We start from the raw sequence: 15,505 nt of genomic DNA on the forward strand, positions 1-15,505 counted from the left end.
TCATTTTCTTGTTTTCTTCATGTCACACCAAATCAATATCATATACTATATAATAAAAAATCTTTATTGGTTTGGTCTCTTTGGCAGGATCCAGAACTTTTTTTTTGGGTCTAAATCTATGTATAAAATAGTTGAAACACAGTAGTTTTGTTCTATTATTTGAGCATCAAATTAAATTTTTTTATTAAGCAATATTTAAGGTAACCTTTCAATTTGTTAAGACCTTGTTTCATAGCATTAGAGGTTATCTGTGTTTCAATTTGCACACCAAGTCACCAACTGCTTGAGAAATAATGATTTAAAAATTCCAAATGTATAAGTCCATTGGCCCAACCTCAAGCCGTCAAAAAAGGGGATTTGGAAAGTTTCTAGACTTAAGCAGTGAAGCACCTGATAGACCAAGGAGTATGTGTTACGAAGTAAACGCCACCCTTATTTTATCAATAGTGAGAAATTAAACATTTTTTGGACAAATAACGTCATTTCACCCTATTATAATCTATATATATATATATATATATATATCATATCATATCATATTATATATAATTAAAGTTGAGCTTAGACACCGTGATTGCGCCAAGTGGCTTCACCAAATTGCAGAAATTTTAATAAATTTTTAGATTTTAAGAATAGATATATACATATTTTTTGGATATAAGTTGGGTTTGGACGCCGTGGTTGTGTCAAGTGGCTTCACCAAATTGCAGAAATTTTAATAAATTTTTAGATTTTAAGAATAGATATATACATATTTTTTGGATAAATATGACAAATCAAGTAATGAAAGAAAGTAATATTTGATTTACAACTATAGCAGTTGTGTTTATCTAAAATGTTATCAACAAAGTCTAAAATCAATAGACTCTTCATCTAATCCTTTTTTTTTTTAATTTAAATTATATTATCACGTGTAACAAAAAAACAATATAGTACACGTAAAAACAAAATACGTACATAGTACACGTTAAAGTTGAAAAAATAATCTTAATTAAAAAAAAAAAAAAACCAACAACATAGTACATATTTCTATGATATAAAAAAAAATTAAAAAAAAGATATAACTACACTTAAAAAGAAAATAGCAAAAAAAAAAAAAAACATATAATAATAATACTACACGTAAAAAGAACCTTATTTTTTATAAAAACAAAAACCAACAACATAGTACACATTTATATGATTTTAACTTCTCCTATAATTTCTAAGTTGATAAAAATCATAATTTGATTACAATCCAAATTCTATCTTAATTTGATTACAATCCAAATTCTTCATCTAATCCTTTATAAAAAAATTCTTAATTAAAAAAAAAGGTAAAATCTAAGTTGATAAAAATCATAATTTAATTACAATCAAAATTTTATCTTTATTTGATTTCAATCTAAATTCTTTATCTAATCCTTTATAAAAATAAAAATAAAAATTTACTTTAAAAAAACCTGCAACATAGCACACGTTTGAGTTGAAAAAAAAATCTTATAAAAAAAAAAAATTTTAAAAAAAAAACTTAATTAAAAAAAAAAAAAAAAAAAAAACAGCAACATAGAGCACGTTTTTATGATTTAAAAAAAAAAAAATCGATATAGCTACACTTAAAAAGAAAACAGTCAATAAAAAAAACAGATAATAATACACGTAAAAAGAAAATAGCTCTACCAATTAAGTTTGAATCCAAGAGAAATTAAGTTGAACTAAAACTCTTGAATCCAAGAGAAATTGAGTTGAACTAAAACTCTACTAAACCTACTCCACTCTACTATTTAAGAATGCTAAAATCAATACATAAAAAACCAAAATTAATTAAGTGAAGAACTACTAAATGGAGGATTTGGCTTCTTCAATAAGAATAGCTATCTTCTTTTTACTTTTTACTTTTTGCATTTTTCTATTAATGTAGTTCAATTATTGCTTAAATTCTATGCTTTTTAAAAAATATTTTACATAATGCAATTCATCTTAATTATTGATGTATTTTTTTGATTTAGTGTTCTTAATTGATTGTGCAGATTATTTCCTCACTTATAGCAATATCAAGATGGCTAGATACAAATGACAACATCAAAATAGTTAGACACGGGTAATTTATATGTAAACTTTTACACATTTACATTGCAATACAATTTTTCTTTTTTCTTTATGTACTTTCATTTATCTATTTTTTAAATTATTTTGATTGTGATACTCTAGAAGGTCTAGATACTTATATTTTTTTTTTTGTAATTTATGGAATATTTGTTTCGGTCAAAATATTATCATTGAATCTATTTGGGATGGAGCTCATCTACAATATGAAATTATGAGATTTATGTGAGAAGAGCTATCTTCATTTTTTTTTTTTAGTTTCTATTTTTCTATTAAAGTAGTTCAATTATTGCTTAAATTATATGATTTAAAAAAAATTAGATAATGCAATTTATCTTAATTATTGATACTATTTTTTTATTTGGTGTTCTTAATTGATTATACAGATTATCTCCTCCCTTATGGAAACATTAAAGTGGTTATGATTGGTAATTTATAGATAAAATTTTACATTTATATTGTAGTCTAAATACTTACATTTTTTGTAATTTATGGATTTTTTTTTTTTTGGTAGTTTATGGAATTTTTTTTGGCCATATATGCAAGAAATTTATCTATAATTAGAATGGAAATATTTTTAAGTGCCACACACACACACATAATCAAATTACAATTTTAATACTAAGATCTTTTAGAAATTTATAACTTGCCATAATTTTTTTAAAATATTTTATAATATCTTTTTTTGCAAAAAAAAAAAAATACTTACATAATATACATTTTCCATGTACTTAATTTTAAAAATATTTTTACCATTTTATTTGTTATTAAATTTGATTATATTATAAAAAATAATAATAATTTATATATAAGTTTTTTTACTAAGCCGTGCATCGCATAGGCATAATACTAGTATATATATAAACCGAAACCTTTACTGGCATCACAATTTTCCACGTCAGCACAACATAATATTTAAAAAATAAAAAATTAAATTAAAAACACTATTTTTCTCTCCAAAACCTGATACTTATCTTCTTTTTTTATTTTTCTTTTTTCGGATAAAATCTGATATTTTAAGCTGACTTTAATCTAAATATTATTATTTTAAAAAAAATTTGTTTTTCTTTTTTTGGATAAAATCTAATATTTTAAGCTGACTTTAATCTAAAGATTATTATTTAAAAAAAAAAAACTGCAATAAAAGGATAAGTATCTGCTTGATTGCAATAAATCCAAAAACAAAGTTAACTAATTTTTTAGAAACCCTACAACCAAACTTCTTGAACCCTACGTTATAGAATATAATTTGTTTATTTCAAAATCTTTTGATTATGCGTTAATTTATTTTTTGCTATTATATATATTAGATAACAACAAAAAAATTAAATATATATCACCATATGCCACAAAGATGATTATTAAAAAAAAAAAAATCTGCAATAAAAAGATAAGTATTGGCTTTATTGCAATAAACCCAAAAAAAAAAGGTTAATTAATTTTTTTAAAACTCTACAACCAAACTTCTTGAACTCTACATTATAGAATATAATTTTTTTATTTCAAAATCTTTTGATTATGCATTAATTTATTTTTTGCTATTATATATTAGATAACAAAAAAAAAATATATATATATATCACCATATGCCACAAAGATGATTATTTATAAACAAAAATAATAATAAAAATAAAAAACTGCAATAAAAGGATAAGTATCGGCTTTATTGCAATAAACCCCAAAAAAAAAAGTTAATTAATTTTTTAAAAACCCTACCAAACTTCTTGAACTCTACGTTATAGAATATAATTTTTTTTTATTTCAAAATCTTTTGATTATGCGTTAATTTATTTATTTTGCTATTATATATTAGATAACAACAAAAAATTAAAAAATGCATTTTTGCATTAGTTATTGCAATATCTGAACATGTTTAGCAGATTTCAACGGTTATACCATGAATTATATATTCTTTTAAAGATAACCTATTTTTCTCTTGTATTTCTCTATTGTGTAGTCATAAATATATATTTTTTGTTTCAAAATTTTCTAGGCAGTGAATCTTCTTATTCTTTAATATTTTTTGGCATTTCGAGAATTTTAATATCTGAAATCAATTGGTTGATTTTTCCAAGATATTGCACGTTCAAACAATGACTTCTTTATCAAATCGTAATAAAAATTGAAGTAAAACAGGAGAAATTTATGAAATAGTATAGTTTCATAATCAATTTTAAATTTTATATAATTATTTTAGTCTATTAAACAAACAAGTAGGTTCCCGTGCATAGCACGGGTTTGCGACTAGTTATGTCTAATTTGAAACCCATATATCCCTCGAAGGGTGCTACATTTACAACATTTTCACAATATTTTCATAACAAATCATAGGTGGTTAGTTGTTATTGGTTTTAATTTGAACATATCACTAAAATTATTTTTCTACCCCATTAATAGCAACCCGTATAACAGCTTGTCACATAAGATTTTTTTAATTTGAACACTCTAATTTGAACACTCTAGTATTTGTTTAATTACCTAAGTGTGATCCTTGACTCTTTGTGTTAATTGTTATGGATAATGCTTCTTTGCATGTTGTTGATGATGTTGAATGTAACATGCCATGTGTTTGTGAAAATGTCTCTATGAGTGTTTATCCTCATGCTTGTGATGATACATTGCATGACTCCTTGGGTGGTGTTAAAATTGTGAATGTCAAACTCTTGAAGAAAAAAAACTTTGAAATTTGAAGAGAAATTCAGCAATTTTTTGTGTGAAAATGATGGTTTGATTGCTAAACTCAATGAATCCAACAAATTGGTTGAAATGTATAAGAGAATTGTTGAATATTCTCTTGAAAAATTAAAAGAGTTTGAATGTTTGGACTTAGATGCTAAACTTATTTTGTTTAACAAACTTGTTGATGATCTTAAATATGAAAATGATTCTCTTAAGATGTATGCCAAGTGTTTCATTGTCAAACCTAATGATAAAGAGAAAGAAAATCTTTGTTCCAATCTTCTTGTGAAACCCAATTTTGTGCCTATTATGAGTTCTATCTCTAAAGACAAATCTGTGTACATACCTCCACATAAAAGATCGAAATCCTAAAGTAGAGAGAAATCAAAATAAGCTGGTGAGGCTTGGCGGTGAAATTGGGCTATATTGCGGGATTTAGGAAGTTAGTGAAGACAAAACTCTAAAAAGTCCGTTGGTAGCTAGAGCTTGAAGAGCTCAAGTACTTTGAGTAGATTAGGCTTGGACAGTCTTTTTGGTATCATTGTACAACTTATTCACTAGTGGATCATTTCGGCTTAGAGGGCTATGAAGAGGTTTCTATGTCTAGTTTTTTGGTTTTCATCTTTGATAACACATCACATGTTATCCTAGGTTTGCTATTCTTTTCCATACTACCCTTTAAATATTTTCCTTGCACATATATGTTCATCCACACAATTTTTGAGTGCTTTGATTAATTAATTTGCTAATCACGTATATTCCGCATTAAGTGTGTTTAGATTAGAAAATAATCAAGGCAAAACTAAAATTTTGGGGTCTAAACTAGCTACAGTATTTATACTAGTGAGCTTTTAATAGGTATCAGAGCGAGTACACTTGTTTTTGTTTAATTATCTCAGTGTGATCCTTGACCCTTTGTGTTAATTGCCATGGATAATGCTTCTTTGCATGTTGTTGATGATGTTGAATGTAACATGCCATGTGTTTGTAAAAATGTCTCTATGAGTGTTTATCCTCATGCTTGATATGATACATTGCATGACTCCTTGGGTGGTGTTAAAATTGTTAATGTCAAACTCTTGAAGAAAAATGCTTTGAAATTTGAAGAGAAATTCAGCAAGTTGTTTGTGAAAATGATGATTTGATTGCTAAGCTCAATGAATCCAACAAATTGGTTGAAATGTATAAGAAACTTACTGAACATTCTCTTGAAAAATTAAAAATTTTTGAATGTTTGGACTTAGATGCTAAACTTATTTTGTTTAACAAACTTGTTGATGATCTTAAATATGAAAATGAATCTCTGAAGATGCATGCCAAGTGTTTGATTGTCAAACCTAATGATAAAAAGGAAGAAAATCTTTGTTACAATCTTTTTGTGAGACTCAATTTTTTGCCTACTATGAGTTCTATCTCTAAAGACAAATTTGTGTACATACCTCCACATAAAAGAAATCATATATTAGAGAGAAAAGCTCTTAAGTCAAAACCTTTGTTTAGGCCTCATCCTAGGGATTTCCATGGATCTAAATTCGTTCCTACTTGCCACCATCCCGGTGTGATTGGTAATATAAGACCCCAATGTTCTCTCACTCACAAGGTTTGTGTTTGTAGATGAGGAAGGGGTTTACAAAATCTCTATCAATACAATGAAAGAGATGGAGAAGGGAACTTGATTTTTCTCAAGGAAAAGCTCTCTCTTTTCATAAAAGTGCTTGGCGCACCTCACAATTGTGTATTTGTGTGCACTAGTAGATGTGCAGTGGAAGGTACATATAGAGTACAAAGATGGTGCAGCTCGCGACCTAGTCCCCCCTAAGGTCACGAGGTGCACATCTACACTCTCATCAAAAGTAACTGCCACATGGATCTCTCATGCAAGCTAGATCATGAGTAGGTTGCCTTCTAGATCGCGAGATCACTGGCTAATGTTGCTTCAAGCCTTCAATTCTTCAAGGAGAGGCTCAAATACTCTACCCCAAAATACATGAAAACCTAGAAAATAGTACATCAGCATTAAAAGCATTACTTACAAACTTTTGTCACTGAATTAAACCAACAATAAAACATTACTTCTCAGTCTCCCCCTTTGGCTATTTTTTTGACAAAACACACTTATACAGACTCTATACTTAGAGTCCATTTGGGTATAGCTTAGCTAAAACTAAAAACGTTTTGCTAAATGTATTATAGATAAAGTTAGAAGGTAGTTGAAATAATACAGTGAAACTCATGAATAGTACCAAAAAGTAGAATGGGACCTATGAATAGTACCAAAAATAAGCTGAATAGTAGCAAAAATAAGCTAAATAGTAAAAAAAAGCTGGCTTTTTAAGCCAATGCCAAACACAACTGTAATGTGAGTTGTAAACCTAAGACTAACAAGGGACTCACACCAAAACTCTAAAGACTAAAACCAAGAACTTGAACTTAGAACCAATACCTGAAACACTTGCATAAAATAGGTTAGACCCTAAAGTTTAAAATAGTAAGTATAAAGGCAGGAATAAGTAACAAGTACACTATGATCAAGTATGATATGAATGGTATGCCTGAATGCAACTTGATCAAACACCAGGCAACCATAGAGACTATGGCTACAATGATCAATAACGTAAAGTTATGATCATCCAAACATGTAAGCAAGTAAGTACAACAATGATAAGATTAATGCATGTCCAAGCACAAAACAATGCAATGGAAGAAAATAAAACCAAATACCGAATAGATATAAATAAAATAAAATCCAAATCTTCATAAAAGTACATGACCTAAACATGGTCATACGGTACAATACCAAAAGACATAAATAGAACTAGAGTATCAAAGTAATACTCGCACTGCTAGAACCCAAACATTAAGAGAAGGTAGACGAGATGCTTGACCGCTACTCTCTCTTCCTAGGTTCTAATGAAAAATATGTGAAATTAATCTTGGAAACAAGTCAATTCTCGTGTAAAGGATTTACAATTGAATTGCAAGATTGATGGACTTTTGATCTGCCCTTGTCAGATTATGTGGGTCATCTATGAGAATGAATAAGTCAAGGTCTATTGCTGGAGGTGATATTACATGCATAGACCCATGTACAAGGGGTCGTGCATGACGAATTGACGGATCTCCAGTCTCCACATGGCCACATTCATTTTTCTAAATTTTCACGGAGAACAATATCCCAATCCATCGTATACCAATGAAGAAATTTCTTACATAGTAGTTAAAAAAAAAAAAAAAAAAAAAAAAAAAAAAAAAAAAAAAATTGCTTCAATTATAAAGCAATTGTCATGTTGATTTTTTTAATAAGAATAGATTTTCATACTTGAGTTTACTTAACGTGACCTAGATGGGCCCTTCAAGACTTTCCAATTATAGAGTAATTATCATTGGCTAATCTATTTCAGTAGAGTTTGGTTGAAGAAGAACTTACGCTAGGTTCCGAATAAAACACCCATTAACTTTTCTAAGAGAGGCCCAATTTTTTGAAAACATAACCCATCACCTCTTCCAAAACAAAACTCTAACTAAACAAATTTATTATTATGAGATAATTACAATAAACCCACCTGTGGTGTGATCTATTTTCACTTTGCCTATCCATGATTTAAAACTTTACACTTTACTTACCTAGGATTACTTCCGTTAGGGCTCTGTTACCCACCTTTTGGTTTTTCCGTTAAAAAACAACTTTTACCACCAAAACATAACATAATACGAATTAAAAAGTTAGGGTTTGAATTTTTTGAAAGAGCTTGTGCTAATATCAACACTTGGACCCTCATAAAAATTACAAAAATAATAAGTCTGTTACAAAAAACCCCATAAAGATTTCCAGATGACTCCACCAAATATATTTTTGGCATAAATGCACTTTTAGTCCCTACATTTTGACTTTTTTCCATTTTGGTTCCTACATTTTAATTTTACTACTTTTAGTCCCTAAATCAATTAGCGCATGTTATTTTGGTCATTTCCATCAATCAACAGCCGAAAATATCTGACGTGACAAACGGAGTGCACTATTGACACAGTAAATGTTGACATGACAAATAAAATAATAATAATAAATTTATTTGTTATTTAATAAATGCCAAGTCAACATAAAATAATAATAAAAAAAGACATTTTCATGTTTTTTTCTAAATTCTTTTAAAATAAAATCAGATAATTAAATTTAAAAAAAATTATTTCTTTCATTATTTTTTCTAAAGAACGTGTTCATGTCCCTTGTGTTCATCCCCAGAACAGAAATCATATTCTTAGATCAATGAGTTAAACTTTATTACAAACCCATAAAAAATTCACACAATCAGAATAAAAACTTCAACCCAAAACTTCCTTATCAAAAGCCGGTTCCCCCAATCCTTCTAAAACATTCTCCAAGCTTCCTTTCTCTTCCAAAACTCAAAGCTTCCTCTCTCTCTCTCTCTTCCAAAACACGGAGATCTCTCTCTTCCAGACCATGTTCCGCCAACTCCAACTCCAACTCTGCCGCCAGCACGTCATCTTATGAAGAAACCTCGAATCACAGAAATAGAAACGCGACTCCTCTATGCTTCCGCTACTCCCAGCTCGAGCGAGCCAATTGAATCGGGAGCGGCACGGGAGGGACCATGTACTGAGTGATCCACAAGCCGACGAGTAGAGTCTTCACCCTCAAGGTCATATACAGGAACCATGAGGACTTGGTGCGCCGCCAGATCTGCACCGAAATTGAGATCCTCCACAACGTGGACAACCTGAACATGGTCAAATGCCACGACATGTTCGACCACAACGGCGAAATCCAAGTCCTGTTGGAGTACATGGATCGAGGCTCATTGGAAGGTATGCACATCGCGAACAAGCGCCAACTCTCCAATCTAGCCCACCAAATCCTTGCCGAACTCGCCTGCTTGCACCAGCGACACATTGTCCATCGCTACATCAAGCCCTCGAAGGTGGTCAACTGGGCTCAGAGGTGGTGGGTAGATCTGGATTTTTTGGCCGTTGGTGGGGCTTAAAGGTTGTGAATCAGTGGAGGATTTTCTTGGTCTATTGTTATGTTTGGTTGAGTTTTGATGTTTGGTGTTTGGTGTTTGGTTGGTTGGGTCCGGTAGAGATGTTTTAGTGTTTTGGTATTTTTGTGATTGTTGGGTTTTGGTCTCATTTGAAGATTGCTGTGTGTTTTACATGTTTGGTTGCTAAGAAAATGTAAGAAGTGAAATAATGAGAGAATCTTTTAGATCTGGGTTGGTGTTTTTGGTGGTTTTGTTCAAGAAACTTTTAGGTCTTAAATACTGTGAATTTTGGTTTTTAATTCTGTTTTTAATTTTTTTTTTATTTAGTTAAAATTAATAAATTAATTTTTAAATTTATATACTGATATATCATGGGAGATGTGAATTTTTAATAATATTTAAATCTCCGTTTGCCACGTCAGATATTTCCGACTGTTAATTGACGGAAATGACCAAAATAACATGTATTAATTGATTTAAAAACTAAAAGCGATGAAATTAAAATGTAGGGACTAAAATGAAAAAAAAAGTTAAAATATAGGAACTAAAAGTGCTTCGCGTATATTTTTCAGTGTGCCCCTACATCTTGTGGATGGTCAGCAATAACTTGGACCATACCTGCCAAAGGAGCATCAGGCTCAAAGCGAACCAGCTTGCCATTTTGTACCAGAAAAAGAACCAGCTTGCCATTATCACAAAGTGCATATATTTGATCATTAAAATGTGCAACATCCATGAATTTCAAATTCTCTGGATTGGCAACAACAACCCACTCACCTCTTCTCTTCTGTTCAAAGCAGCTCCTAGTCTCACTCTAGTAAAAGCCAAACTATTCATAGGACCAAAAATTGCAATGACAAGGAATGTTGACTCATCGGAAGGGTCCTTTAGAAGATTGAATTTGTCTACAAGGAGAAACCACTCTTCTCGAGGAGCCAGTCTTGAATTTGTGGAAGATTAATTCGGTTTCCTGTTATAAGGTGCACAAGTTGGCTTACATAACGAGGGCCTAAGGTTACAACCCAGCCAAGTTAAGATCCCCAAATACGTTTTCCACATGTCAGCTAGTGGCAGTTCTGGGTTTCTAGTTTTTGAATTTTTCTGGCTTTTCAATTTTTTTTGACATGAGGAGTTTCAATTTTTGTTGTTTGAAGTTTTTTGGGGTTTTAACTTATCTGGGTTTCCAGTTTTTGGGCATGAGGAGTTTCAATTCTTGTTGTTTAAAACAATTTTTGTTGTTTGAACTTTTTTGGGTTTTCAACTTTTCTGGGTTTCTAGTTTTTGGACATGGGGAGCAGGAGATTTGATTTGATTTATTTGAATGTTGTTGAGTTAGATTAGGAGTTTTAATTTTTATCCAATTTTTCTCATACGACTTTATCATGCTTTCAGATGTATAATTAGTTTGTTTGTGGTTGAGATGATAAGTTCAAATACAAGTTGAAGTTCTAAGAAATTGCATAATATTTTTTACCAATAGCACATTTTGATCTTATTTTCTCTTGAATTTTTATGTGTTTTATGTTTTAGGAGGAGAGAGACATAAAAATGGTGTAAAAATACAAATTTAACCTTCTATTTAACAGAGGTAGGTAATAGAATCCTAATGGAAGTAACCTCAAGTGGGCAAAGTGTAAAATTTTAAACCACAAATAAGCAAAGTGAAAACGGACTATACCAAAAGTGGGTTTACTATAATTATCCCTTATTATTTTTCCCCCTTAAAAAATACTAATGGCTTAGGACATTTTAGCATGCTTCGTATAATGAATTTGATTGAGTCCGTAAATTTATTTTATTTTTATAGAGTTTCAAACTATGGTATCCGTTTCTGATAATTGTGTTTTTTATTTTCAGATTAAGACACCAATCGATTTTTGGTGTAGGCAAGGATTAAACCCTGGATATCTTATTCAACTATCAATGATACCACTGCACACCCTTGGTGCGATGGTCACTCCACAAGTATAAGTACTTGTAAGGCATGGGGGGCAAGGGCCGGGGTTTAAGTCTCCAAGAGGGAGCTTCATACACATACACTTAGATTATGTTAGAGTAGAATTTTCTATCTTGTATCAAAAAACTATCAGCGATTTTACCAGTTAAGCTAACTAGAACCCACATTGAATCCTTAATTAATTGCACTATCTTAAGGTTTTTAATTTTTTTAAAAAAATCTTTTGGTAGTTATAACAAGAAATGAGAGATTAAAATTATGAATATCTTTATTGAAAATAACCAAAAAAAAAAAAAAAAAATCAAATAAGAGGTCAATTTTATTTTCATGGCATGGTGACCCAAATCTACGTGATGTTCACAAAATAAGAAAATAATATAGATAGAATGATACTAATCATAATATTTTAGACTTAATTTCATCCCTATTCTATTGGGTTCTGTGTTTTTTCATAACAGAGGGTTGAGCCATGTGGTACAAATCATACCTAATCCAAAATATTAGGAGGACAAGAGGGATTTCAGAGATTTCGTTCTTTTCATTTTTTTTTTCCTCTGCTTGAAAAGGGATATTTGATAATGGAACAAAGAGGAGGAACCTTCCTATCAACCTCATTCAATATTTTCTAAAGCTTGTAACCCTGGTCAATTTTAAAAGTCAAATATACCAAATGCCACATTAACACCGATTTTTATAAGTTGTTGAAATGGTTGATTATAAACCGTTAAAAAAAATGGATAAAAAGTATCCATCACTTATAGTATACAACTTCACCAGATTGTGAAATTGTGTATGAAATGGACGTGTCTTAGATTTATAGAAATAGTTATAGGACATATATATTTATTTGCCTTTTATGTGTAAGAGTAATCTAACCTGCCATTGTCAAATTACATAGATCACCTTACTACCTATGAGAATGAATAAGGCACGGTCCACAATTGACCCTTGTACAAGGGGTCGTGTTCTATGCATGATGGGTTTGCACGTCCCACATTGATTGTTCTACATTTTCATTGCCTACAATATTCCAATCCATCGATATTCCAATTCATGAAAGAAATTTCTAACATAGCAGAAAAGATATCAATGCTCAAATTGATTATTATCCACAGATAAGGGCAAAATTAGGCATTTTTGCTAGGGACAACTCCTATTTTTAAATACTATCTATTATAAAGGATTTTTAAAAACTCTTGTGAGGGCCACGGCCACCGCAACCTTGGTTGTAGTTTCGCCCTTATCAGCAGGGACAAAAATTTATTTTAAGAATAACAAATTTATAGTCCTTATCCACTGCATCTAGACAAGGTGATATTACATGTAGCTGAAATATGATAGATTATTTCTATCACCACCGCGTTGTCTATTGTTGGATGGATGTTGGTGAAAGAAAATAAATTAGATTTTGGTACTTGAGTTGACTTAATGTGGGTTAGATGGGAAGCAAAAATGGAGGTCCATCACGACTTAGGCTGGGTTTCAAATAATTAAGAAACCCATTAACTTTTCTGAGAGAGGCCCAATTTCTTGAAATTTGTCTCATCAGGTTGACAAGATTGAAGTCGTTGATTTTTGGAGGCACTGTTAGATGGCAAATCTATGAAATTGCGAAGACTGAAGGACAGTAAAGCGACAAGTCGTTGGTTGTAGCCTTTAATTACCGTGTTATCGTTTTGTAAGAAGTTAGTTACTTAGTTTGCCGAGTGTATGCTGATACCGTAAACTAGTCGCTAACCCTTTAGCAAATTCTTCTTTTTCCAAATTTAGAGCAGGATCCAGAATGTCAAGCAATTGATTGGGCGAAACTTTTTTTAACAAAATCAAAAAGGTTCAAGCTATCTTCAAAAAAATTAATTATTTGCGAGTCTTTTGCCTGTGAATATCTCTAATAATAGTATAAAATAATTCTAGATATCATTAGGTCCTTATTTCTCGTATCATACTCTAAAATTGCAAATAAAATTTATTATTTGATTGATCTAATTCCATATTAAAAAAAAAAAAATACAATCTCACTAGTTTTGAAGGAGCTCTTTAGTGACATATAATAGGAACAATATTATGACAAGCAGTAAAGTTTTTTCAAGGCATGCTCTATCTTCTACAAGATATTCTTATTTAAGTTATATTTCTTCTTAGAAAGTATATTAAGAAGTATTGTGAAAAAACATAATTTAAAGTTAAGAAATGGTAAAGTTATTTGAGTTACTTCATCCTTATTCCAGGGTTTTTTTTTTTTTTTTTTAAACAAAAATTATTATTAATTATTAATTATTAATTTTTTTTATTACTTTTTCAACTTTTCCTACATATGTATAATGAATAACCATGAAGACAAAATGGCAGAGCAACCACCACCAAAATTGAGCAATTTAATGACATATAAACACAAGAAAATAATATAATATTTCGGGAGTACAAAATATACACTTTCTCATCTCTTTCGATGTTATTAAACCAAGTCCCTTTCACTTTTTGTTGAAAAAAAAAAAAATTTAAAGGGCAGGCTCCAACTACACAACATTGGATTTCTAATTGGAACATAGGATTGCCCTAACTCTGCCATGCCGTTTTGTGGATTTGACATGTCATAAACTATAACATTATTCAACATTTTAGGGATGCAAGTGATTAGGATATGATAGGAGTAGGGGTGTCAAATGGGCGGGTTTAGGTGGATTTGAGATGAGCATAATTAGGTTGGGTATATAAAACTCATTTACCCATTAAAATCCATTTAACTAATTATTTTTAACCCAAATTCAACTCAACCCAATTATTATAAGTAAACCCCAACTCACCCAATTACCCAATTATCAAAATTACTAAAATACCATTAAAATGTAAACCTCAACACTTTCTTTGATTCCCACTCTACTTTCCCGGAAAAAAGAAAAAACAAAGGAAAAACTTTTCTTGGATCTAAAATTTCTTTTTCTTTCTCCTCCATTGCCTCCCCACTTCAATTCTGACAAAAAAACTCTCACTTCTGCTCTCTCTTTCTCTCTTTGATTTCCAAGAAACTTTCATTTCATTCATTTTCCCTCTCTATGTTTCCTGAGAAAATTCCTCTCCGATACCAGAAATTAAAAAAAAAAAAAAAAAAAAAAAAAAAAAAAAAGGCCTCACTGGCATTACCACTCTAGAGATCCAACCCTTTTCCTCTCCAATGCCTCTCCACCTTCACCAACCCCACCTTCTCAACCACCACCACCAACATTGCCACTGCCATGTCAGCACTCGACTCCATAGCCTCCGACTGACCCACATGCCCCACGCACCCACGATTTACAACAACCACAACCACAAAAAAAAAAATAATAATAAAAAAAAAAAAAAAAACCACCAAGAAATCCCCATTACAATCACTGCCAATTTTTGTGCTCGAGACCCACCAAAAAAAACCCAAACCTCCGAGACAAAACCAACACAAGGGAGAGGGGGCTAGGCAAAGAGAGAGCTAGGTGAAGGGGAGAGGGGGCTGGGCTGGGTGGAGGGAAGGCTGGCCAAAGAAAATCCTGGGTAGAGAGAGTGCTCTGTGGAGAAAGGTAGAGCTGTGAACTTGAGTTTGTCTGCATCTATGTGAGAGCAATAGTGAGATAGGAAAAGTGAGAGAGCAAGTGAGAGAGAGAGAGAGAGAGAGAGAGAGAGAGAAGTGTTTGGAGGCTTAGAAAATAAAGGAAAATGAAAATCTTAAAACACTAAAACATCTAAGGCTGTTTATTTTTTTTATTTTATGAAAAGGGCTGGGTTGAATTTGGATATATTATTTTTGGGTTAAATG

The 15,505-nt window shown here is 30.9% G+C and overlaps 1 long non-coding RNA gene across 1 annotated transcript in view; it reads left to right on the forward strand.

Moving 5' to 3' along the window:
- The first annotated feature begins 8,940 nt into the window (after nt 1–8,940).
- The window catches only part of LOC126723608 (uncharacterized), an 87,639-nt gene continuing 81,074 nt past the window's right edge, over nt 8,941–15,505 (forward strand). The window contains exon 1 of the long non-coding RNA XR_007654386.1: nt 8,941–9,588. This is a non-coding gene — a long non-coding RNA (uncharacterized LOC126723608). The remainder of the gene's footprint in view (nt 9,589–15,505) is intronic.

This window comes from Quercus robur, chromosome 4 (assembly GCF_932294415.1).
Source record: "Quercus robur chromosome 4, dhQueRobu3.1, whole genome shotgun sequence".
NCBI classification, from domain to species: domain Eukaryota; kingdom Viridiplantae; phylum Streptophyta; class Magnoliopsida; order Fagales; family Fagaceae; genus Quercus; species Quercus robur.